Source organism: Pongo pygmaeus, chromosome 1 (genome assembly GCF_028885625.2).
Source record: "Pongo pygmaeus isolate AG05252 chromosome 1, NHGRI_mPonPyg2-v2.0_pri, whole genome shotgun sequence".
NCBI lineage: Eukaryota > Metazoa > Chordata > Mammalia > Primates > Hominidae > Pongo > Pongo pygmaeus.
This window is the reverse complement of record NC_072373.2, coordinates 203804189-203830094: the sequence shown is the minus strand read 5'-3', so window position 1 is coordinate 203830094 and position 25906 is coordinate 203804189. Positions and strand designations below refer to the sequence as shown.

Genomic DNA, 25906 nt, shown 5'->3' with positions numbered 1-25906 from the left:
GAGCCTGAATTTCTAACCTGCTCCCAGGTGGTGCCCAGTTGTTGCTCCGCAGGCTGGCAAAAGATGACCTTGGCTGCAAATCTGAGGGGCTGCGAAGCTCAGGACGTCCAGTTCCCGAGGTGCCCTTCCGCCTAGAGCCGCCCCCTCCCCAGACCCCAGTGAGGGTCAGCCCTCTCCCAGGCCTGCCCCGACCGCTGCCCAGGGAAGCGCCTGCCCTGCCGCAGCCGCCCAGTCTGATTCCCGGCATCCACGTGGCAGGGCGCCCGCTGCAGCGACAGCAGTTCCCACGGGAGGAGTCGCACCGGGAATGGGCCGCGGGGGAGGGAGAGAGTGGGGGGGAGGGAGAGAGTGGGAGGGAGGGAGGCCCCGGGAATTGTCCTCTGAAGGGGCGGGGCATGGGCGTCCCCCGTCCTGCTAGCGCCATCTCCTTCCCTGTCCCTGCTTGGGTGAGTAAATCCCTAGTGCTTTGATTCGCGTGCCCCTCCTTCCGTCCCTCCCCACTTCCTCCTCGCTCGCTCCTTCCCTCTGCCTTCAGTCTGAGCTGGGCCCTTGCAGTGAGGAGCCCACGGTGACCCGGCTGTTCCCTGCCCGCCACCTCCCTCCAGGCGGGAGGCTTATGGAGGGCTATTGCTAGTCTGGGCAGGGCAGGGGCCGTGGTTCCTGGGGAGGACGGAGGAGGTCTCCCACCCTTGAGAACGAGGCCAGGCTAATCTGTTCTCCCGGCTCTGCTGGAAGGCAAAACATGAGCCCCTAACAACAACAACTGTCCTTCCTTCCCAGGAGGACTGCACTCTGCAGTTTACAGGACATTTTTCTTGCCACTGTCATGTTTTATCCTCATAAACTCGGTGTTCTTGCCATTTGACAGATGGCAAAACTGAGGCCCAGAGAGGCCAAGTCACTAGGACAAGGTGCCAGAGCTCAGAGGACATTGCGGGACCTGAACCTGGTATGCCATACATGTTTTAGGAGAAGCTTTCTGGGTCTTCTGGGCCTGGATTATCCAGGAATACCATTCCAACCCTTGAACGTGGGGCTCTAAATTTCCATCAGGATCCTTTTTTTTTGAGACAGTCTCCCTTTGTTGCCCAGGCTGGAGTGCAGTGGCGTGATCTCGGCTCACGGCAACCTCTGCCTCCCAGGTTCTAAGAGATTCTCCTGCCTCAGCCTCTGGAGTAGCTGGGATAACAGGCGCACACCACCTCGCCCAGCTGCTTTTTTTTTTTTTTTTTTTTTGAGAGAAGCCTCGCTTTTATCCCCCACGTTTGAGTGCAATGGCTCGATCTCAGCTAACTGCAACCTCCGCCTCCTAGGTTCAAACGATTCTCCTGCCTCTGTCTCCCAAGTAGCTGGGATTAAGTCGCCTGCCACCACACCCTGCTAATTTTTGTATATTTTAGTAGAGACGGGGTTTCACCATGTTGGCCAGGCTGGTCTCGAACTCCTGACCTCAGGTGATCTGCCGGCCTCGGCCTCCCAAAGTGCTGGGATTACAGGCATGAGCCACTGCGCCTGGCCTGCTTTTGTGTTTTTAATAGAGACGGGGTTTTGCCATGTTGGCCAGGCTGGTCTCGAACAACTGACCTCAAGTTATCCACCCGCCTCAGCCTCCCAAAGTGCTGGGATTACAGGCATGAGCCACCCCGCCTGGCCACCATCAGGATCCTTAACTTCGAATACCAGAGCTGGAAGGCTAAACCATTATACAGAGGGGGAAACTCAGGCCCACCGAGGGGAAGGGTCTTGCCCAAGCTCAGAAGCCAGATGAGGTTCTGACCCCCACTCCTTAGGGTCTCAGATGAAGTTTCTGAGCCTTTCACAGCTCCCTGTCTTTCTGCTTGAGCAACTGGGGCCTGTGTTTGGGTGCAGTGGGAGGGAGGGGTTAGGGCAAGAATCCTCCAAGTCAAAGTACGCGCCCAGCAGGGAAGGGGAGATTTAGTGCCTCTGAAAATACACTTTGCCTTTAAGCTTTACTTCCTAAGACAGAGATGTGTCACTAAAGCAAGGAGATGATAGTGGGTTTTAACTTGATTTTGTTTTTCACTATTTTGCTTCCCAGGCAGGAGGCCCAAGCCCTGACAACAGAGGTGAGAGAGGCTGTGCCAGCCCTGCTCTGGGCATGTCTGGGCCTAAGGGCCAGGCTCTGCCTCCAGTCTAGGGCCAAGCTGGGGCCTGTAGCAGGATCAGATAGAGGTGAGAGCGTTTTCTGTGAGTGACCCCATCGAGTCCTAGCCCAGAACAGGTGGGGCTCTGTCTGGGCCTGGGTGGAGATCTTTGTCACTGGGCACAGGCTTAGTTTATGACCAAGATCAGGGCCCATCCTGGGATCAGGGAACAGGGAGAAGCAGCTCTTAGTTTCTCCCAGGACAGAACCAGCCCAGGATTCTTGCTCTAGGAGGGTGAGTCAGGCAGGTGTCTTGGAGCCCACAGGTCTTAGGCTCTTGGGCTGGAGCAGAGGCTCTGAGTGAAGGTGATGTCCCCGAGCTGAGGCCCAGGCTCTCTGGCTCACCACTGGGTGGGTTTTCAGGGCAGATGAACCCCCCATCTCTACCCACATTCCCCACCTTACAGCTCAGCCACCAGGACTCTGTGAACATGACTGGCCATCTCCTTCCACTGTTCCTACTTAAGGTCCTGGTGCTTACACAGGAAAGTGGTACCACAACCAGCTCTTTCTAGTGGCAGCTGGGCTTGTGGGGGTGGGGGGCGCAGCTTCTCTAACTGTCCTCAGGGCTCTGTCCAGAGGTATGGATTCTGGTAAACTGGCTAGCTGGAAAGAATAACCAAAAGCCCTCTACCATGGTCAATTTCAGGCTACCCACATGACGCCACTACACGTGAAGTTGTGAAGAGATGTGCAGAATTGGCTCCAGCACCCCCCTGTCCCTGTCCCAGGACGGTCCCGTTGCCTTCCACGGGGCCCAGAAAGGGGCTGGGGTCCTGCTGGCTTGCCAAGTTAGGGTACCCTCGAGGACTTCCTGTCCTGCCCTTGTGCCTGTTGGTGTGAGGTGACTGTGATTATGATTGTGGCTATAGCTGACATTGTGATTGTGATGATTGAAGCTTCAGTTACTGGTGTCTTTTCAGTGACGGGGAGAAGAGGCCAGTCAAGGAAATGCCTCTGTCACTCAAGGGACACTGCCAGGTGCCCAGGAGTATGAGGGCCAATTAGGGCCCAGTGTCCTCAGGGCTGTGTTGTGGCTCTATGCAGGAAACTGGAAACTTCATGTGACCTAATGAACCCATCTCCTGCCACTCTCCCCTCCTCCACTGTGCAGTGGTGACCCGGCCTCATGCTGCATTGAGGAGACAGGAGCCCAGCTGTGGGACGCGCTCACCTTTCCATGGTGTAATCTGTATTCCTACCTGCACCGTACCCGTCTTCTTCTCCTTCCTGACTCACATCTGAGGTTGGGTCCCTCCTCTTATCAAAGGACAGTCTTTTTTTTTTTTTTTTTTTGAGACGGAGTCTTGCTCTCTCACTCAGGCTGGAGTGCAGTGATGCGATCTCAGCTCACTGCAACTTCTGCCTCCCAAGTTCGAGCAATTCTCCTGCCTCAGCCTCCTGAGTAGCTGGGATTACAGGTGTGCACCACTACGCCCAGCTAATCTTTTTGTATTTTTAGTAAAGATGGTGTTTCACCATGTTGGCCAGGCTAGTCTCGAACTCCTGACCTCAAGTGATCCACCCGCCTCTGCCTCCCAAAGTGCTAGGATTACAGGCGTGAGCTACCACGCCAGGCCTAAAGGACAGTCCTTAGTGGCTTCCCATCGGCTGGAATAAAATGCTGATTCTTTACGGGATGATTTTAGCCTCATCTCCCCCTTCTACCCCCGGCTCCTTGTGTTCCAGCTTCGACTGGCCCCTTTTCTGTTCCAGCTTCGACTGGCCCCTTTTCTGTTCTACAAGCACAACAAGCTTATTCCTACCTCAGGGACTTGGAGCCCATAGTTGCCTCCCGGTCTCTGCATGTCTGGTTACTCATCCTCCCAGTCTTCGCCCAAAGAGCCCTTCCCTGACCTTTGCCTCTAAAGGGGGCTCCCCAGTTACTCTCCATCTTTTCACCTTTGTTGTGGTCGGCCCAGCACTGATGGGTCGCCTTGTTTACTACAGTGTGACTTGTTTCAGGGTCTTCCCCACTAGAGTGTAAGCTCCATGAGGGCAGCGCACTCATTCTCTGTGGTACCTGGAATCTGGCTAGTACCAGATAAATGCACATGGAATATATAAGTACATGTCTGTGTTTATTTCTCCTTTGTTGTCCCTGGGCCATTGCTAACATCTTGTTTGCAGGTCCAAGCCTGGTTTCTTCTCTCCACTGGGCTCTAAAGGGAATGCGCCAAGCTTCCCCCCGACATTTGGGCCAGAGTATGAAAGAGGGGCTAGTGCTCTGCTGGCGCCCCTGTGGTGGGGGCAGCAGAGGTTGCTGGGTGAGCTCAAGGGGCTTTGAGCCTCCTGGGGTTGAGAGGTCCGGGCGCCTGCAACTTTGATTTGCTTTTGGTACAGAGGGCAGCATTTCCTCCAGCTTCTGTGTGCATCCCAGCCCCTGGGCTTCCTCTCTGAGCAGGACTTTCATTGTTTTCTGTCTGCCCTGTGCCCATTTCCTCCTTCCTCCCTCACTCCTGAGGACGAACTCCTCCTCTTATCAAAGGACAGCCCCTCCTATCTTCCCATTACATTCAAAGCCCCTTTCTCTTTGGGGAGGAGCCCCCACTACATGAGTCTTGATGGACATCTGGGCCCTATCGCCCACTATAGAAGCTGGAGGGGACCACAGACCCCTCTTTCTACTCCCTGGCAGAGAGGACATGGGCACATAACCTGGGGCGGCCAAGGGGCGTAGCCCAGGGCTTGGAGTGAGTGATGCCAAGACAGGAGGGTAAGAATTCACTTAGAAAGGAGGCTTTTGCCAGCCTGGCCAATATGGTGAAACCCTGTCTCTACTGAAAATACAAAAAAAAAAATTAGCTGGGCGTGGTGGCACATGCCTGTAATCCCAGCTACTCGGGAGGCTGAGGCAGGATAATTGCTTGCACCCGGGAGGCTGAGGTTGCAGTGAGCTGAGATCGCACCACTGCACTCCAGCCTGGGTGACAGAGGGAGACTCTGTCTCAAAAAAAAAAAAAAAAGAAAAAAAGAAATGTGGTCTTTGGTAGCAGTTGCCAATGTGGTGTCTGATGGTGACAGTGATATCCAGGTGTCTTGCAGCAGGCTTGGCCTGTCCAGTGCTGTCACTTCCTTCGTTCCTGCTTTTATCTGAGCTTGGGAGGTAGTTTGAGAAGTTGCCGGTGCAGTTGTGGAGGGGTGGGGAAAGCAAGATCCCTTTGGAGAGGAGCTAACAGGGTTTCCTGCCCCAGAGCTCTGCTGCCACTCAGATGCCCAGAACCCGCCCCCCAAATTCCACTCTCTGAGAGTTCAGGGTTGAGCCCCCTCCCTCCTCCACCACATCTCCTGAGGCCCCTCCCACCAGGTATCCCAGCTGAAGAGGCTCTTCCCTGGGAACTGCTGCCTCAGCCCAGATTCAAGTCAGACAACAGGAAGGACTTCCTGACTGGGGGGGATGGGAGGCTCTGGACAAGGTCAGTGGGAGCATTTCTATCCCAAGACAAGGGACTGACTTCTGGAGGCCCTTTTCCAAATGACAGACAAAAAGAGCAGAGTCTTCTTCAGCCTGGCCAGGGCAGGGAGGGAAGGTTTTTAGAACAGGGCGAAGCACTTAGGGCCAAAGAGCACCAAGGTTAAGAGCTCAGACTCCCTTGTTACATCCCAGCTCTGTCACTAACTAGTTGTGTCATCTTGGGTAAGCTACTTAACTCTGCTTCAGTTTTTTTATCTGTAAAATGGGAGCAATAGTAGTACCTATCTCAGGAGGTTTAAATGAGTGAGTTGAAATTTGTAAAATGTCAGAGCAGTGCCTGGCACAAAGTGACCATTATATAAATTATTTATTTATTTATTTTTTGAGACAGAGTCTTGCTCTCTCTCCCAGTCTGGAGTGCAATGGCGCGATCTCAGCTCACTACAACCTCTGCATCCCGGGTTCAAGTGATTCTCCTGCCTCAGCCTCCCGAGTAGCTGGGATTACAGGCGTGCACCACCATGCCTGGCTAATTTTGTATTTTTAGTAGAGATAGGGTTTCTTCATGTTGGTCAGGGTGGTCTCCAACTCCCAATCGCAGGTGATCTGCCCACCTCGGCCTCCCAGAGCGCTGGGATTACAGGCGTGAGCCACGGTGCCCAGCCATAAATGTTTAATAAAATAAAGAAAAGATATTAGCAGCTTCCATTTGAGAGCCACCTGGGCGCTGGGCACTGTGCCAGATTCTTTATTTGCATTACCTCGAATCCCCACATTACTCGATAAGATAATTCTTCTTGCTCCTATCGTGCAGATGAGGAAACTGAGGCCCAGAGAGGGGAAGTCAGTTGTCTAAGTTGACCTAGACGGATTCTTCGAGTCCCCTACATTATCACACTCTTGCTTTTCTCCACCACAAAGGCAAAGCATTGATGAGGCAGGGGGATGGACAAAATGGGCCTCCCAGCCACACCACAGCCACAGAGCCCTCCGCTCACAAACCATCCCGGCCTCGTCAGAACCTGGGAAGGGTTCCTAGTTGTGCAGGGTAAGTAGTATGCTCAGAGCCGCAAACATCTCATTAAGCAATTACCGCAGGGAGCACCAAGGCAAGGAAGTGATCTCACTGCCATCTTGACACCACCCTGCCGCCAGGCTGGGAGTAATGGGGGTAATCATGGCAGCGGTGGCAGTGACATTGATGGTGACGCTGAGTGACGAAAAGGTGATGGCTCTATTAGATCTCGATGTTGGCGGAGGAAGTGAGGGGGCTGGTAACGACTCGAGGGTAGTTCAAGTGATTGCTAATGGCGGTGGCAGATCATAGTCTTGGTGGAGAGGTGACAGTGGTAGTGGCGATTTGTGGGGCAGACGCTGTGGCTTGGCTCTCTCAAGTCCATTGCCCCCTCCTAGCTGGGGCGGCTGGACAGCAAAGCACTGCCTGTCCCTTCCCTGCGGTGCCTGCGTAGGGGACAGGCTCCACCAAGAGACTCACTGCAGCAGGGTTTGGAAGGCAGAAGTGAGGCTCAATCCACTCTGTGCTTCAGTTTCCTCATTTACAAAATAGGAATAGGCCAGGCGCACTGGCTCTCGCCTGTAATCCCAGCACTTTGGGAGGCCGAGGCGGGCGGATCACCTGAGGTCAGGATTTCGAGACTAGTCTGGGCAACATGGTGAAACCCTATCTCTACTAAAAATACAAAAATTAGCTGGGCGTTGTGGTGGGCACCTGTAATCCCAGCTACTTGGGAGGCTGAGGCAGGAGAATTGCTTGAACCCGGGAGGCGGAGATTGCAGTGAGCCGATACCACACCATTGCACTCCAGCCTGGGTGACAAGAGTGAAACTGCATCTCAAAAAAATAAAAATAAAAATAAATAAATAAATAAATAAATAAATAAATAAAAATAAAATAGAAATAATAATAGAACAGTGCCTGGCACATCATAGGCACTATGTAAGTGTTGGTCGTTGTTGCTAAATTGTCATTTTATTAATTTTAAGTTATTTTGTGCCCCCTTTTGGCTGTTTCTGCCAGCCTGCAAGGTCGCAGGAACATGAGGTTTTTCTGCACTGGTGATCTGGTGTCAGGTCTCCAGCATTTAAGGCTCCAGCCTCGAGCTTGCTCAGAGATAGTTGCAGGGATGAAAGCAGGGGTAGCAGCTTCTTAAATCCAGCTTTCTGATCCCTGCATTGAAGCTTCAGGGGTAAGTTCCTGAATTCACAGCTCTGGCGTTGGCTTTCTCACTGGGTCGAGTATGGAAAGGTCTGGAATCATTCCTGGAGGCTTGGCTCATTGAGCCTCTCTGATAGTTGTGCAAGGACCTACTGCTCTGTATTAAATACCTTGCTGCTAAAAACACCAACAGGGGGTTCTGTTTCCTGCATTGACCCTGCCCTCACCAGACCCTGCCACATTCTCTGCGTCCCCTCTTCTGGGTCCTCATCTCTGCTGCTTCTTCCTTGGCGTCACCATTGCCACCTCCATGCGTTCTGAAACTCTACCTGCCAGGCTCCCCCTCCCCGAGTCCTCTCCTCTCGGTCTCTTCCTCTTCCTCCTTCACGGTGGGGCTTCTCGGGGGGCTGGCCACCACAGCCTCACATGTCCCAAACTCATCGCATGGTCTTCTCTCCCCAGTTTGGCCTCTGTCTTAGCCTGGGGCCCAAACCACAAAGAAAGCTGGGAGCCTCCTTAGAACTTGAGCCTCTTTCCTCCCTCCACTCTATCTGGGCCTTCTGACATTCAGTGAGCGCCTACTGTGTACTGAGGCAAGCAGCACCCAGAGTTGAGGCTGACCCAGGGTGGGCTCCTGGATGTATGTAAACACCTGTGAAGTTCCGCAAATGGGAGGGATGGGGGAGAGCTCTGTAATAAGTCTAGATTTTTAACAGTCAACGGGGAGGTTCAAAGATGCGGCCGCCTTGCCTCAGTTTGGGTCACCTCTAAAGGGCCTTTCAGTCCCAGAATTCCCTGTGGAGGAGGCTGAGGCCTTGGCTATAACTTCTGCTTCTCACTCCCTTTTGGGGTGGTCCCTGAGAGCAGCCCCCCATAAGCTGCTGAGTGAGGATCTCCTCTGAGTCTGTTTCAGGGTCCCGGAGCCCAGAGGTGACTGCCTCTGAGACAACCAACCAACCACAGCAGAAGCTCTGGCTTGGCTCCCACTGGAGTTCCCCGAGGGTCAGACTTTCCTGCCTCCTCCTTCTTTCTCCATTTCTGCAGCCACCACCTGAGGCCAAGGTCATGGCACGTCTAAATCTCCACAGCTTCTTAAGTGGTTTCCCTCCCCTCTCTTGCCTCTTCTGACCCCTTCTGCACAGGGCAGCCAGAAGGATCCAAGCAGATCCAGCCAATCTCCAGCTTAAGCCCTTCAAGGCTACCCATTGCTTTGACGATAAATTGAGCTCCTGACCTCAGGGGTTACCTCCCAGCTCTGCACACCTCCTCTCAGCTGCCGCAGCTGCCTCAAGGCTGCCTCCCTGTTCCCCACACCTCCCTCTGCAGCAGGGCTCTTTGCCATTTCCCTCAGCTCCTTTCCAGCCTTCAGATTTCAGTCAAATGTCCCATCTTCAGGGACAAGGGCATGCCTGCTCCCCAGGGGCAGCCTGTTACTGGTTTATGGGGAGGCTCAAAGGCCTGGCCACCTTGCCTCAGTTTGGGTCCACTCTAAAGGGCCTTCCCAGTTTCTCAGGGAAACCACTTCTTTTTTTTTTTTGAGATGGAGTCTCACTCTGTTGCCCAGGCTGGAGTGTGGTGGTGTGATCTCGGCTCACTGCAACCTCCACCTCCTGAGTTCAAGCGATTCTTCTGCCTCAGCCTCCCAAGTCACTAGAACTACAGGCATGCACCACCATACCCGGCTAACTTTCAGGGAAACCACTTCTGACCCCTACTTGCCACCTCCACCAGGTAGGTGCAGCCCCCACTCCATCCTGCACTGACTTCCTGTGGTTTTTGTTCTCAGCCCTTACCCACACTTTGCAATTGTCTTCATTTGTTTTTAACAAATATTTATTGAGCACCTCTTATGTACCAGGCATGTTCTAGGCTCTGATGCAGCAGTGGACAAGAGAGACAAGAATCCCTGCCCTGGACGAGGAAATAGACGATAACTAACAAATACAAAATAGAATGTGAGTTCTGGCTGGGCGCGGTAGCTCATGCCTGTAATACCAGAACTTTGGGAGGCTGAGGCAGGCGGATCACCTGAGGTCAGGCGTTCAAGACCAGCCTGACCAACATGGAGAAACCTTGTCTCTACTAAAAATACAAAATCAGCCTGGCGTGGTGGTGCCTGCCTGTAATTCCAGCTATTCAGGAGGCTGAGGCAGGAGAATCGCTTGAACCCAGGAGGCGGAGGTTGCGGTGAGCCGAGATCGCGCCATTGCACTCCAGCCTGGCCAATAAGAGTGAAACTCCATCTCAAAAAAAAAAAGAATGTGAGTTCTATTTTTCTAGGCCAGTGTTCTGGAAGAAAGTGAGGCAGGGCAAGGGGAGGCAGGAAGGAAGGTGCTTTCTTGAGATGGTGACATTTGAACAGAGGCCGTTGTGGAATGGGAGGGGAAGACATGGGGACGTCTAGTTGTGGAACATTCCGGGCAGAGGCCCAGAGGCAGGGATGTGCCCGTGAACTTGAGACACGGGGAGGCCAGTGTGTTGGGGGAAGGGAACGAGGAACAGTGGCCAGAGATGAGGTGGGAGAGGTGACAGGACGCCCCGTCATGTGGGGCCTCGTAAGTCACCAGGAGTTTGGGTTTTACTCTGAGCGGGGGTCCATGGAGGGTTCAGAGGGAGAGTGCACAGGAAGCTCACTGTGGCCAGGGTGGGGAACTGTCCGAAGAAGGACGCTGGGGCCGTGCTCGTAGGACAGTGCGCTCATCCTGAAAGAGATGGAGGGCAGCATCGAGGTGAGAAGCATCTGTCCTTGGGATACAGAAGGCAGCACCCACAGCATATGCCTGTGGGTTGGCTGAGATGGGAGAGAGAGAGAGACTGCAAGGGTGACACCTGTGAAGGGAACCCCTGGCTTTTGTGTGATGACTTCATGACTCTCTGTCTTCCTTTCTGTTCAGGAGAACAGGGACATTGGTCTGGTGTGTTTGTTGGCATGGAGTTTAGCCTATTACCTGGTACAAAGTAGATGCTTTATGAATGTTTGTTGAATGACTGAACGAAAGACATGGCATATGCAGATCAAAGGAGATAGATAGATAGATAGATAGATAGATAGATAGATAGATAGATAGCACAGCCTCCAGCTTGCTCTGGCCACAAGGTGGGCATGCTGCCAAGCCTGCCTGGCATAGCCTCCCCTGAGAGCAACCCTCCTCCCACTCACAGTCTGGCCCCTTGGAGTCTAGAGGGGCCCAACTCGGAACAGCTATGCCCAAAGGGTAGGCACAGGTGCCCAGGCTGGTGCCTACTCTGTGCTTCAGACCCCTGGGGTCTGAGCCAACCCCCCCACCCCTCAGGAGACACAGAGGAGATGTGACAGGGACATAGGACTCCAGGCAGGCTCCTCCCTTCCCTGGCTGCTTTTGCAAGCCTCTCTCCAGGGCAGGGGAAACCCACTGAGCTCGCCTTCCCCTGGCTCAGCTGGAGAAACAGTCAGCTAACCGTGGCCTCGGGTCCTTCATCCCACCTTATCGGTGCCCGTGGGCAAGCGCTGGACCTCTACTGATCTTCAGGGGCTCTATCTGAGGCATTAGGGGTGAGAGTTAGCCTTGGACACTACTGTGAAGGTTTGCTGAGATTAAGTTGGGGCACCTTGTGATTCTCTCACCTGGGACTCCTATATTTTTCTCTCCTCACCCTTAACCCAATTTCTTTTCTTTTCTTTTTTTTTTTTTTTTGAGACAGAGTCTCCCTCTGTCGCCCAGGCTGGAGTGCAGTGGAGTGATCTCGGCTCACTGCAACCTCTGCCTCCCGGATTCACGCCATTCTCCTGTCTCAGCCTCCTGAGTAGCTGGGACTATAGGTGCCTGCCACCACGCCTGGCTAATTTTTTGTATTTTTAGTAGAGATGGGGTTTCACCGTGTTAGCCAGGATATTCTCGATCTCCCGACCTTGTGATCTGCCCGCTTCGGCCTCCCAAAGTGCTGGGATTACAGGCGTGAGCCACCGTGCCCGGCAATCCAATTTCTAACTACATATTTATTCGTGTGATTAACTACTGGATGTCTGTAAGCCGTCCGGGTGCAAGGACAGTACCTACCTCGTTCACCAGGATATACTGGAAGCCCGGCACCATGCCTGGCTTACGTAAGAGGCACTCTGTAAAAGCTGAATGAATGAATGGAGGGATGAATGAATGAAAGCACTCTGTAAACTCTAAAGCGGGAGTGATGGGAAAAGACGGACGATAGTAATTGTAAAATAACTACTGTCTAGCAGGTAGAAGCAGCAACACAGCAGGAGTCTCCGCAGCCTGTGGCTGGGCAGGCTGTACCCTGAGTGGCCTCTTCCCAACCGCACCTCACCCTATACTCCAGGGTCACAAGCTTGGTAAGTCTGAAAATAACAACAGCTATTTCACCCATACTGCCTCATTGAACCTGCACGAGAGGATCTTGAGGTGATGCTGTCATTATTCCCACTGTAAAGATTTGGAAACTGGGGCTCAGGGAGCTTCAGTAATTTACCCAAGATAAATGAATGGTGGGGCTGGGATTCAAACACAGGTCTATCGAAGGTCATAGTCCACCCAAGGGTTCATGTTGACACTCTCCTGCCCCTCTGGTCACCTTTAAACCTTTCAATCTCTTCATCCCCATCTTTTTTTTTTTTTTTTTTTTTTGAGACGGAGTCTTGCTCTGTCACCCAGGCTAGAGTGCAGTGTTGTGATCTCAGCTCACTGCAACCTCCGCCTCTTGGGTTCAAACAATTCTTGTGCCTCAGCCTCCAGAGTAGATGTGACTACAGGTGCCCGCCACCACACCTGGCTAATTTGTATATTTTTAGTAGAGATGGGGTTTCACCATGTTGGCCAGGCTGGTCTCGAACTCTTGATCTCAAGTGATCTGCCCGCCTCAGCCTCCTACAGTGCTGGGATTACAGGCATGAGCCACCATGCCAGGCCACCCGTCCCCATCTTGTCTTCTCCAGAGTCCCTGTGCTCTCCCCAGCAGCTTTGAGCAGGCATCTCTCAGAGCCTCATTTTACCTGTCTGTAAAATGGATGCACACATCTCTGACTGTTTTGTGAAGGTCCACGAGGATGGGAATGTTTTTTGTAAAACATGTAAACATGTTCTGTGTAAAAGGGCTGAGTGAGGTGGAGCCGAGGCAGTGAAGACGCTGCAGTGACCTGCCCAAGGTCACCCTGTGGTGGCAGGGGAACAGGTCTCTGCCCTCTGGCTGGGCACCATGGGCAAGTGGGTGTGAGGGTGAGTGGCTGTGTGAGTGTGACTGTGCGTGTAGACTACCCCAGGACCGACCTCTTGAAGGTCAAGAAAAGCCCCTGTTGCAGGCCGGGCATGGTGGCTCACGCCTGTAATCCCAACACTTTGGGAGGCCGAGGCGGGTGGATCATCTGAGGTCAGGAGTTTGAGACCAGCCTGGCCAACAGGGTGAAATCCCGTCTCTACTAAAAACACAAATATTAGCCCGGCGTGGTGGCGGGCACCTGTAATCCCAGCTACTCAGAAGCAGAGGCAGGAGAATTGCTTGAACCTCGGGAGGCAGAGGTTGCAGTGAGCCGAGTTTGCGCCATTGCACCCAAGCCTGGGAGACAAGATAGAAACTCCGAGTCAAAAAAAAAAAAAAAAAGGAAAAGCCCCTGCTGCTTCCAATTTTAAGGCTTCCAGTGTTATTAAATTGAAAAATAAAAAGCCCGCGGAAAACATCATGCATTTTAAAGGTTTATGTTTAACAAACGAACTTTTTAAAAACACACACAGTGCAATGCCATGTAATTGTGCTATTCACAAGATAATTAGAGGATTTATAGAAAATATGAATTCATAGTGCACAGCGGGAGGTGTGGCTGGGTAATGAGATGCAAGTGCACAGTGGCCTGGTGAGCAGCTCCTGCGTTCCTGCCATTGTGTCCCTTTGTTACGACATGTTACATCCTCATTTGGGCATGCCAGTGGCCAAGAGACCTTCCTCCATCTGGCCTCTGCCTCGCGTTATCTCCCCACACTCGGCCCCCTCTCTGGCTTTTTTTTTTGAGACAGCGTCTTTTTTTGAGACACAGGGCAGGGACAAGTCTTTGGTTAATCTTCCATTAATTAATCCATGTATCAGTTCACTCACAGATGTTTATTGAGCTCCTATTTTGTATTCTGGAATCCATGTTTTGCTCTGGGGACATGGCAGTGAGGAAAACAGACAAGGTCCCTGCTCTCGGGAAGCCCACAGTCTTGGGTGGGAGACAGACACTTAAGTAAATCAGGCCATATAAACAGTGATAGGGGCTGTGAAGGGTATTAACAGGAACTGAGATAGAATTACAGGAGACCAGCTGGATGCAGTGGCTCACGCTTGTGAGCTGGGATTACAGGGGTCTGCCACCATGCCTGGCTAATTTTTGTATTTTTATTTTATTTATTTATTTATTTTTGAGACGGAGTCTTGCTTTGTCGCCCAGGCTAGAGTACAGTAGCGCTATCTCAGCTCACTGCAACCTCTGCCTCTCGGGTTCAGTTCAAGTGATTCTTCTGTCTCAGCCTCCCGAGCAGCTGGGAGTACAGGCACCCGCCACCATGCTCGGCTAATTTTTGTATTTTTAGTAGAGACAGGGTTTCATCGTGTTGGCCAGGCTGGTCTCAAACTCCGACCTCAAGTGATCCACCCGCCTTGGTCTCCCAAAGTGCTGGGATTACAGGTGTGAGCCACTGTGCCCAGTCCCAAACCATATTTGAATTAGAGCTGAAGGGCTCCAGGGCCAAATGGCTATTGAGGGGCAGGACCAGCTGCCTCACTGTCACTCTCCTTTACAGAGAAAAGCTATTCTGGTCCAATTCCTAGCTGCGTGGCTTTGGGAAAACTCTTTCGTCTCTCTATGCCTCAGTTTCTTCATCTGTAAAATGGTTTTTTGTTTTTTTTTTGAGACAGAATCTTGCTCTTATCGCCAAGGCTGGAGTGCGATGGCGCAATCTTAGCTCACTGCAACCTCCGCCTCCCAGGTTCAAGTGATTCTCCTGCCTCGGCCTCCTGAGTAGCTGGATTACAGGTACCCGCCACCATGACTGGCTAATTTTTTGTATTTTCAGTAGAGATGGGGTTTCACCATGTTGACCAGGCTGGTCTTGAATTGCTGACTTCAGGTGATCTGCCTGCCTCGGCCTCCCAAAGTGCTGGGATTACAGGCGTGAGCCACCACACCTGGATTTTTTTTTTTGAGACGTAGTCTCGCTCTGTCACCCAGGCTGGAGTGCACTGGTATAATCTTGGCCCACCGCAACCTCGGCCGCCCGGTTCAAGCGATTCTCCTGCCTCAGCCTCCAGAGTAGCTGGGATTACAGGCATCCACCACCACGTTCGGCTAATTTTTGTATTTTTAGTAGAGACGGGATTTCACCATATTGGCCAGGCTGGTCTCGAACTACTGACCTCAGGTGATCCACCTGCCTGGGTCTCCCAAAGTGCTGGGATTACAGGTGTGAGCCACCGCGCCCAGCTGTAAAATGATAAGCATACCTTAAATATAGCTTCCTTTTAAGGTTATTCAAGAAATAAATGTGCTAAGGGCCTGTAAAGGGCTGAGCACAGAGGCTGGCATAGTCAGTGCTCAATAAATGGAAAGGAGAAGATGGAGATGAGGAGGATGGAGGGGCCAGAAAGTTGGAGAAGGGTTGGCCTGGTTTCCTCTATCCTTGGACGTTAGGGCTCCGCGCAGCCTTGGCAGTTCCAGGAATGGCCACGAGATGGCGCCTGAATCCCAGTTATGAGGGACTCAGCGGCGCTTCTTAGCAGAGGAAGCTATTCGGTGGGGAAAAGGGGCCAGAGAAGCAGGTAGGTTCCTCAAGCTTGGATGGAGTGGGGCTTGGCACTAGATTTGCTTAAAGTCCAGCCACTTCAGCCTCTCCCTTCGGTTGTCTCCTAGGGATTCACCGTACGTACCCCTTTCCCTCCGGCACTGGAGCCCAAGTCTCCCGCTGAGCAGGCCCCTCTCCCTCCACGCCCAGGCTTCTTAAACCAACCCCTCCTCCCCTTGTCATTCATGAACCAGGTAGGAGGACTTAACGGAACATTTCCTGTGGGCCTTGCAGGGTGGGGAGCCAGAGGAAATGACCTGGTTCCTGTTCTTAGCATCCTGGGGGTGGGATGGGAGGTAGGAATAGAAACCAAAAGAGATAAATGGAAAACAGGCAGGATTGGCTTAAGACTTCTTCTCCATCTGTAGGCTGAACCCGTTATCCTCATTTTGCAGATGCAGAAACTGAGGCTCAGAAGCGTTCGGCCACGTGCATGCATTGCCTTTCCCATTGGTGCTCCATCGCCAGTAATAAGGTGAGTTATATCTAAATATATCCATAGACTCATTCAACAGCATCTACAAGAGAGCTGCAGTTTCAGCAAGGATTAGACCTGGCCCCTGCCCTTGGGAGCTGACAGTCTGGAGGGTGAGGCTGGGTCTGGGGACCCAGAGGATGCAGTTGTTGGTCCCACCTGAACTGGTTGGGGGAGGGAAGGGAGGAAATGTGTGAGAGACTTTGTAGATTTCTTATGCACAAAAGACCTGCTCCAGTATAACTTTCAAAGAGGCAAAATCATGACTCCCATACAAATTAAAATGAACATGTGTCAAATATTTTCTTTGACTTATTAATTGACATGGAATCAGCAAGATGTTAAAATAAGTTCAACTGAGAATTTGACTTACGGGTATTTATATTCTCTACTGGACAAAATTCCTTTGCACAGTTATGAGCAGGAATCATTTGCTTTGTGATCTGTTTTCCTCAGATTGCCTCTATCCCTACAGAGCTATAAAGCCAATCAAAGACAATCAAAAGCACACAAGCACACACCCCTAAAGAATCGGATCATCACTAGAGGGTCACAGCCAACACCTGGCACTCCTCTGAAAGGAACACACCCAGAAATCTCTTGCCTTTTCCCAGGCTTTGATATATTTTCTTGGCCGACTCCTGGAAGGATCAGGATGAATCAGGTAGCAGCCGTTGCTGAGCAGGCAGGCCATCTTAGAGCTTGGTCCTCCTCTTTGCAAAATCTTCCCCATTCAGGCGGTAACTTCTAGCTGCAGCCAGAGTCAGTAATCGCCAGCAGGTGGCGCTGAGGCAAATTCTCAGCCGCACGTGGGGAATTCTTTGACCCTTGAGGCCCTGCAGGAGTCAGGTTTCCTGACTTCAGGATTTCACAGGACCCTTTCTCCCCACCCCCTCCCCACCTTCTCCTTCTTCTCCTCCTTCTCCTTATCCTTCTTCTCCTCCTCCTTCCTTCTTTTTTTTTTGGTTGTTGTTGTTTAGTTTTTTGAGACATGGTCTCGCTATGTTGCCCAAGCCGGCCTTGAACTCCTGGGCTCAAGTGATGCACCCGCCTCGGCCTCCCAAAGTGCAGGGATCACAGGCGTGAGCCACCGCGCCGGGCCATTGCCCCTCTTTTGGTTCAAGTTTTCTCATGATCACAGGACCGCTTCCAAGTGAGCTCATCTCGAGCCATAAATTCAGCCATTCACTGAAAGTGCCCAGGCCCCAAGTCGTATTCCTGAGGCTCTCCAGGAATTCTTTGTGTCCAAGAAGCAGTCCTTGTTTCTGCTTGTCCGGCTTTGCTGCTCCCAGAGGGAGCAAGGCCTCACTCACCTTTGAGGATGAATTCTGCCATCTCAGGGCCCCATCCCACGCTGCCCCACCCCTGCCCTGCCTTTGGGTGTATCCACACCCCCCTGGAAACCTGGAAAAGTCACCTCAGCAGAGGTTGAATAAAAAGCTTTACTTCTTTGTCTCCTTTCAAGCTCTCATTCCCCACCCCGTTTTTTTTTTTTTTTGAGACAAAATCTTATTCCCTCAGCCAGGCTGGAGTGCAGGGGTGCGATCTCGGCTCACTGCAGCCTCTGCCTTCTGGATTCAAGTGATTCTCATGCCTCAGCCTCCCGAGTAGCTGGAATTACAGGTGCACACCACCACGTCCAGCTAATTTTTGTATTTTTAGTAGAGACGGGGTTTCACCATACTGGCCAGGCTGGTCTCAAACTTCTGACCTCTGGTGATACGCCTGCCTCAGCCTCCCAATGTGCTGGGATTACAGGTGTGAGCCACCGCTCCCGGCTTCATTCCCATTTTACAGGTGAGAAAGTGGCTACTGCTCCTCTGGGTCTGTCCTGGCCATGGGGGAAGGCTGTATCTCTTTGCTATACTCCGCTTTACTCAGGCCAGAGGATGGCTGAAGAGCTGCCCCCAGGCCTCACTGTTTCCCTGGCCTTCCCATAAACTCATATTCATGGAGGACTGCAGCATAAGAAGCACCTCCTATGCGCTTCCCAAGGGCCTGGAAAGTTCTCCAGAATGTAGTGGGAATAACTACAAGCACAGTCCCATCCCAACTCAGCAGGGAAGGAGTGCTGGGGTGAACACAGCTCCCTCCTCAGCTGAGACCTTGCCCTGGGGTAGGGGCAGCAGGCCAAGGGGAAGGAGGTGGGCAGGCAGGGTGTGCAGGCCATTGTGGTAGTGAGGTCTGCACCGGGGCCAGGGCACACATCTGTCCCACTGGGTGCTGGCTGGGCAGTGTTTCCCAGGCTCCTTGTGGGGCATCAGGGAGAAAACCTTCCTCTTCTAGGTTAGGGTCTCTGCCCTCCACCCCGTGACTGTGACAGCAGCAGGAAAGAGGTCACCATAGTGCTCCTGCATCTCAGGGATTCCCTGAAAGGAGAATCTGAGAGAAAAGAGTAGGAGTCCTTGGGAAGCGGATCCTGAGCAGAAAGGTGCCTGGCCACCTGGGGCCTGCAGGCAGTAAGATCTGCTGGGAATGAAGTGGATGGTGGGGTAAATTTGAAGGCAGGTAGGGGAGAAGCAGCACCAGACCCCCAGGGCCTGGACAGGCCAGCGGGCTTCCTGCAATTTGCATGACCTTGCATCTCCCTTCCTTTCCTGGGAAGCATGTGGTCTGATAGCTTCCAGGATGACAGCTTGTGCTGGGGCCTGGACTTCTCTGCTCTTACAGATTCAGACATCTGTCTTAGTTTGTTTTCTGTTGCTTACAACAGAATACTGAAACTGGGTAATTTCTAGGGGAAATGAATGTATTTTTAAAGTTCTGGAGGCTGGGAAGTCCAAGGTCGAGGGGCCACATCTGGTGGGAGCCTTCTTGCTGGTGGGAGCTCTCTGCAGAGTCCTGTGGGAGGGCATGACATCGCACGGTGAGGGGCTGAGCGGTGTCCCTCAGTGTCCCTTCCTCTTCTTATAAAGTTCCCAGTCCCACTCCTATAATCACCAATTAACTCATTAATCCATTAACCCACGAGATTAATCCATTCATGAGGGCAGAGCCTTCATGATCCAATCACCTCTTAGAGGTCCTTCCTCTCAATACGGCCACATTGGGGATTACATTTCAGCATAGGCTGGGTGCACTGGCTCATGCCTGCAGTCCCAGCACTTTGAGAGGCCAAGGTGGTCGGATTGCTTGAGCCCAGGCGTTCCAGACCAGTCTGGGCAACACGGTGAAACCCCATCTTGATAAAAAATTTAAAAATTGGCCAGGCATGGTGGTACGCACGTGTAGTCCTAGCTACTCCAGGGGCTGAGGTGGGAAGATTGCCTGAGCCCAGGGAGGTTGATGCTGCAGTGAGCCATGACCGTGCCACGGCACTCCAGCCTGTGCAACAGAGTGAGGCCCTGTCTCAAAAATATAAAAGAGCTGGGCACGGTGGCTCACACCTGTAATCCCAGCACTTTGGGAGGCCGAGGCGGGCGGATCACGAGGTCAGGAGATTGAGACCATCCTGGCTAACACGGTGAAACCCCGTCTCTACTAAATATACAAAAAAAATTAGCCAGGCGTGGTGGCAGGCGCCTGTAGTCCCAGCTCCTCAGGAGGCTGAGGCAGGAGAATGGTGTGAACCCAGGAGGTGGAGCTTGCAGTGAGCCAAGATCACGCCACTGCACTCCAGCCTGGGCAACAGAGCGAGACTCCGTCTCAAAAAAAAAAAAAACCAAAAAAAAAAAATATATATACACACACACACACACACACATATATACACACACATATATATACACACACACACATATATATACACACACATATATACACACACACACACGTATAAAAGAAAAAAGTATTTCAACGTGAGTTTTGGCGGGGACAAATAGTCCAACCACAACAATATCCCAGAGTTATTATATCAGGATGGGTCCCTGGGGGTTTTGTAAAGGCAGTATTTCATTTCCTCAGATGTACTGTGAGAAACTGCTGGAATTTCTGGTTTGGGGAAGGCTGAGCCCCTCAGAGGTCTAGATGAGATTTTCTGGTTTCTTCCTTTGCTGGGAAAAACGGATCAGGATGGCCTCGTTTAGACTGTCAGACACTCTGGGATCCTTGGACCTCCCTCAGGAGAAGAAAAGTTGGACCTTCTACCACCAATAGGAAGGGCACGCAGAAATCCTGGTGATATGGCTCCGATGAGTGGAGGAACACCAGGGTTCTTGGTCCTCATGCTGGTTTAGATAAAACGACACAGACACATGTAGAGTTGTTTTAAGGAGTGGAGAGTTTAATAGGCAAGAAGGGAGAAGGCAGAAAGAAGCAGTTCCCCCATACAGAGACAGAGAGAGGAGGGCTCCAAAGCCGAGAGAGGGAACCCCAAGTGGGGTGCAAACCAGCCAGGTATATATACAGAGGCTGGAGGAGGCGGTGTCTGATTTGCATAGGGCTCAGGGTATTGGTTTGACCAGGCACGTCATTCACTTAGCCCACAAAAAAGCTGGCACTCCCACCCTAGCCTTTTAATATGCAAATGCAAGGTGCCAGGATGTTTTACACACGTGGGGATATGTGGGGGCAGCCGTGTTGCCAGGAACATGTGGGGCAAGGGCAAGAAGGCTGCAGGAATTGCCATGTTGGGTGGACCCAGTTTCTAATGGCCTGCATTTGCATATTAAAGGCTTTTCTGGAGATGCTTTAAAAAACAAAAACTTTCCAAGGACTCCTTTTCCTCTCTATCTGCCTAAAATAATTTCTTAATAACTCCTACAACACTAGTATTCTGAATATCAGAGGAACTGTGGATTTAATTTGGCTGTCATGCTGATGAAGCAGGGTGCACCTGAGAGGGCCAGGAATGTTAGTAGCTGTGTCCTGTGGCGTGGGCTCCCTCCCTCCGTTTCCAAAGGGGCGGATACAGGAGAAGGTGGAGGGCTCTGCACAGCTGCCTTTGGTGCCTGAAGTCCCACTGAGGCAAATCTGGGCCACACAGCCTCACTCCATTACCCCCTTTATGAGTGATTTCTGGAGATATTCCAAGCCCAGCACATTCTCATCCTCAGGTATTTTAGCGATCTATTCCTAGGGCACACATCATCCCCAAACTTAGCGGCTTAAAACAATATACATTTGGCCAGGCATGGTGGCTCACGCCTGTAATCCCACCACTTTGGGAGGCCAAGGCAGGCGGATCATCTGAGGTGGGGAGTTCGAGATCAGCCTGACCAACACGGAGAAACCCCATCTCTACTAAAAATACAAAAAATTAGCCGGGCGTGGTGGTGCGTGCCTGTAATTCCAACTATTCGGGAGGCTGAGGCAGGAGAAAATTATTTGAACCCAGGAGGCGGAGGTTGCAGTGAGCCGAGATCATGCCCTTGCACTCCAATCCAGCCTGGGCAGCAAGAGTAAAACTTCGTCTTAAAAACAAAACAAAAAACCAATATACATTTATATACATGTATCCTCTCACTGAGCTTCTGATGGTCAGGAATCCAGGAGCAGCTTAGCTGGGTGGTCCTGACTCAGGGTCTCTCTTGAAGTTGTGGTCAACATGTCAGCTGGGACTGGGCGTGGTGGCTCATGCCTGTAATCCCAGCACTTTGGGAGGCTGAGGCGGCAGATCATTTGAGATCAGGAGTTTGAGACCAGCCTGGACAACATGGTGAAACACCATCTCAACTAAAAAAAAAAATACAAAAATTAGCCAGGCATGGTGGCACGCACCTGTAATTCCAGCTACTTGGAAGGCTGAGGCAGGAGAATCATTTGAACCCAGGAGGTGGAGGCTGCAGTGAGCCAAGATCGCGCCATTACACTCCAGCCTGGGCGACAGAGTGAGACTCCATCTCAAAAAAAAAAAAAGATGTCAGCTGGGATGATCGACTCCTGAAGGCCTGACTGGGGCCAGAGGATCTGCTCCCAAGGCAGCTCACATAGTTGGCAAGTTGGTGCTGATCGATGACAGGCGGCCTTGGTTCCTCATGCGTGGGCTTCTCCACAGGGCTGCTTGTACATCCTCACAACATGGTAACTGCCCTCCCCCAGAGGAAGCGTTCCAATATGGCAGGGTTGAAGCCACCAATCTCTTTTATGGCCTAGCCTTGAAAATCACAGCTATCACTCCTGCTGTTCTCCCTTGGTCGCCCAGGCCAACCCTATTTAATGTGAGAGGAGACCACACGAGGTTGTAACTAGCAGAAGGTAGGGGTTGCTGGGGCCATCTTGGAGGCTGGCTACCTCACCAGCCTTTGGGTTAATCTTCAGGTAAATCTTCAAACTTTATACACAGTGGTTCCCATGCCTCCGAGAACTAAGAGAACCCATTTATGCCTGAGGTTGCAATTTTTTGAATTTTTGCAACGAGACCTTGGCGGTGCCCTTGAGCAGTAGGATACAAATCACTCCCACATGTTTAGTGTTCCAATAATGGAACACTAGGCATAAATGGGTTTAAGCATCTTCTATCCATGAGGGGCTCTGTGTCTGAAGAGGGATGAGGAAGATGCCCCGTGCAGGCCCCACTAACTTCCCAGTGGCTCACTTCCTGCTTTGCCCCTCACTCACTGGCACTTTCTGTGTCTCAGCAGCCTGTTCTGGCCATAGCAAAAAGGGGTCCTCCAGCTACTGCCACAGCTGTTCCAACAACAGCCTCAGCCTTTGGCATTTCATGGTTTCCTCAGGAAACTGACTAGATGAGCCCATTTCTTAGGGACAGCCCAGTTTGAGACCACAGGGACAACCTTAAACCCACTAACTCTGTCCCCATCTCACTCTACCAGCCTGCTACAGTGAAGGTTCTTTTGGAGGCCAGTGACAGAAGCCAACTCAGCCAAAAGTGGAATCCAAAGCCGGGCGCGGTGGCTCACGCTTGTAATCCTAGCACTTTGGGAGGCCGAGGCGGGCGTATTACCTGAGCTCAAGAGTTCAAGACCAGCCTGAGCAACACGGCGAAAACCTGTCTCTACTAAAATACAAATAATAAGCCAGGCGTCGCGGCGTGCGCCTGTAGTCCCAGCTGCCTCACCTGTAGTCCCAGCTACTTGGGAGGCTGAGGTAGAAGTGCTTGAACCCGGGAGGCGGAGCTTGCAGTGAGCCGACATTGCGCCACTGCACTCCAGCCTGGGCGACAGAGCGAGACTCCACCTCCAAAAAAAAAAGTGGAATCCAGTGGGAGGGTGCCAGAGTGTGTCACAGTACAAAGGGAAATTGAAGAGCCAAGACCCAGGAACGGCAGGGACCAGGGCAGTCCTGTGGATGCTAACAGCGGGGGTTCATGGCCTCTGTCTGTGGAGCACAGCCAGACAGTACCAGAGACTCCTCTCTGCTCCAATTTCCTGGCGGACAGAATCTAATTGGCTCAGCCGTGTCAGGTGCCCACCCCTGGTCCAATCAGCAATGGCGGGGAAGGGGTGGACTCCCAGCCATGATGGCGTAGGGGTGGGGCAGGTCCTAGGGCAGTTAATACAGCTGAGGGCCGAGAAACTCAGTAGGAGGATAGCTACTCAAGGAAGAGGTTTGTTCTGTGCAGAAAAAAAGGATCTGAGATATTGGCGAGGTCCAAGAGCCCATGGCACCCCCCTCCCTTTTCTAGGATCTTCTTGAGATTCTGAGAACCACTCACTAATTTAAGAAACTTGGCTTTCGGCCGGCCGTAGTGGCTCACGCCTGTAATCCCAGCACTTTGGGAGGCCGAGGTGGGCGGATCACCTGAGGTCAGGAGTTCGAGATCAGTCTGGCCAACATGGTGAAACTCCGTCTCCACTAAAAATACAAAATTAGCCGGGTGTGGTGGCGCATGCCTGTAGTCCCAGCTACTCGGGAGGCTGAGGCAAGAGAATCGCTTGAACCTGGGAAGCAGAGGTTGCGGTGAGCCGAGACCACGCCATGCCTGGGCAACAAGAGCGAAACTCTGTCTCAAAAAACAAAAAGAAGAAAAAAAAAGAACCTTTCCTCTCACCTATTCTTCCACTGTGAATATCCTTCCCTGATTCTGGCACCCACTTATGGACTTCAAAGTCACTTAAAATGTGGTTCAAAGACCACTTGTTTTAGAATCACCTGGGAAGTATGTTAAAAATACAGCTTCCAGGCCCGGTGCCATGACTCACGCCTGCAATCCCAGCACTTTGGGAGGCCAAGGCAGGTGGATCGCTCGAGCTCAGAAGTTCGAGACCAGCCTGGGCAACATGGCAAAACCCCATCACTACAAAAAATACGAAAAAATTAGCCAGGCATGGTGGCAAGCACCTGTGATCCCAGCTAATTGCAGGGCTGAGGCAAGAGGATCACCTGAGCCCAGGAGGTCGAGGCTGCATGGTGACGCATGCCTGTAATCTGTAATCCCAGCTATTTGGGAGGCTGAGGCAAGAGAATCGCTTGAGCCCAGGAAGCAGAGGTTGCAGTGAGCCGAGATCACGCCACTGCACTCCAGCCTGGGCGACAGAGCCAGACTCCGTCTCAAAACAAACAAAAAAACAGGTTCTGGACATTGGGCCTAGGAATCTATATTTGAACCTGCTCTATAAGCGATCCAGGTGCACAGCAAAGGTTGAGAAGTGTTTCAGATGTAGCTTCATCCCAGCTCTCAAACTGCCACAGATTGCATAAAGTGCTGGTGCTCACGGAAGGCCCCATCCTTGCCCTCCATCCTTTCCACCATGCCCTGACCATCTCCTTGATCTTGTCCCAGCACTGTCTATCAAGACCTCAAGTCCCTCTCCTAGCAGGAGCCTGGGACCCTGTGATAGGCAATTTTTGCTCTAACCCTACTCCTGATACCATCTTTTCTCTTTTTTTTTTTCCTCTCCTTTCTTTTTCTTTCTGTTCTGATTCTCACCAACGTTCATTTTTAATTTTATCATTTAAAAATATTTTATAGTTATGTAAACAACCTCAAACTTTTTTCCAGAGCTAGGTGATGAATAACCAAATAGGGGAAGGAATTTCAATTGCCCCTAATCCTATATTAGTCCCTGTGCAGATGGGCCTAATGAGTACTGCACCAGGATTTCTAATTAACCTTAATGAGCTTCTAAAATTCATGGGGCATGATAGAATGAGGTTGATTGTTAATCAAATGGCCCAATGAATCAAGCCTCCTGGTATCTACGCCCTTGGATAGGCCCCTCCCATGGTGACTCTGGGATTGGCCACGCGACTTGCTTTGGCTAGTGGGACATCAGTGACTATGACACAGAGGCCAGATAAGTGCTTGTGATTTGGGGCTTACTCTGTTAGCACTGTCCTGGAACTACCATGTGAGGAAACCTAGGCTACATGGTCATCCTTGAGGATGAAGGATCTCATGAAGAGTGAGGCTTAACCATCCCCACAGTCCCAGCTGAACCTAGCCCACAGCCATTCTTCCAGCTGAACGTAGCTGCACAAGTAAGCCCTGGAAAAATCAGCAGAAGAATGCAGCCAACCCATATTTTCATGAGAAATAAAAAAAAATTACTGTTTTAAGCCTAAGTCTTGGGTGGTTTGTTATGCAGCAACAGCAAACTGATACAATGGGTCACAGTAACACTCACAGGACAGTATTTCTGTGCTATTTCCACTTGATATTCTGGAGCTTCATGTAGATCTGTTGCAGTGAAGCAATAAAACAATACAGTTGCTTAAACAAGATTGTTTGTTTTCTTGTATGTAAGAGGTCAGGGTTAGGTGCTTCATGTCTGGTGGGGCAACTGTGCCCACCTTCAAAATGGCCCTTCTGGCTGGGCGTGGTGGCTCATGCCTGTAATCCTAGTACCTTGGGAGACAAAAGTGGGCATATCACTTGAGCTCAGGAATTTGAGACCAGTCTGGGCAACATAGTGAGACCCCGTCTCTATTAAAAATACAAAAAATAAGCTGGGCGGCTGGGCGCAGTGGCTCACACCTGTAATCCCAGCACTTTGGGAGGCTGAGGTGGGTGGATCACAAGGGCAGGAGTTCA

General features: G+C 51.7%; 1 long non-coding RNA gene across 3 annotated transcripts; it reads left to right on the top strand.

Moving 5' to 3' along the window:
* Positions 1-389: 389 nt before the first annotated feature.
* LOC129026894 (uncharacterized) lies at positions 390-25555 on the top strand. 3 transcript variants are annotated; one of them, XR_010124949.1, is made up of 8 exons: positions 409-446; positions 2060-2193; positions 6501-6627; positions 11969-12082; positions 14635-14752; positions 15626-15751; positions 15953-16032; positions 22746-25555. It is a non-coding gene; the product is annotated as an uncharacterized LOC129026894 (long non-coding RNA). The 3 variants fall into 3 exon arrangements; XR_010124950.1 differs by lacking the exons at positions 2060-2193; positions 6501-6627 and having other exon boundaries at positions 390-446; XR_010124948.1 differs by lacking the exons at positions 409-446; positions 2060-2193; positions 6501-6627 and adding an exon at positions 9345-9486.
* The last annotated feature ends 351 nt before the right edge of the window (positions 25556-25906 follow it).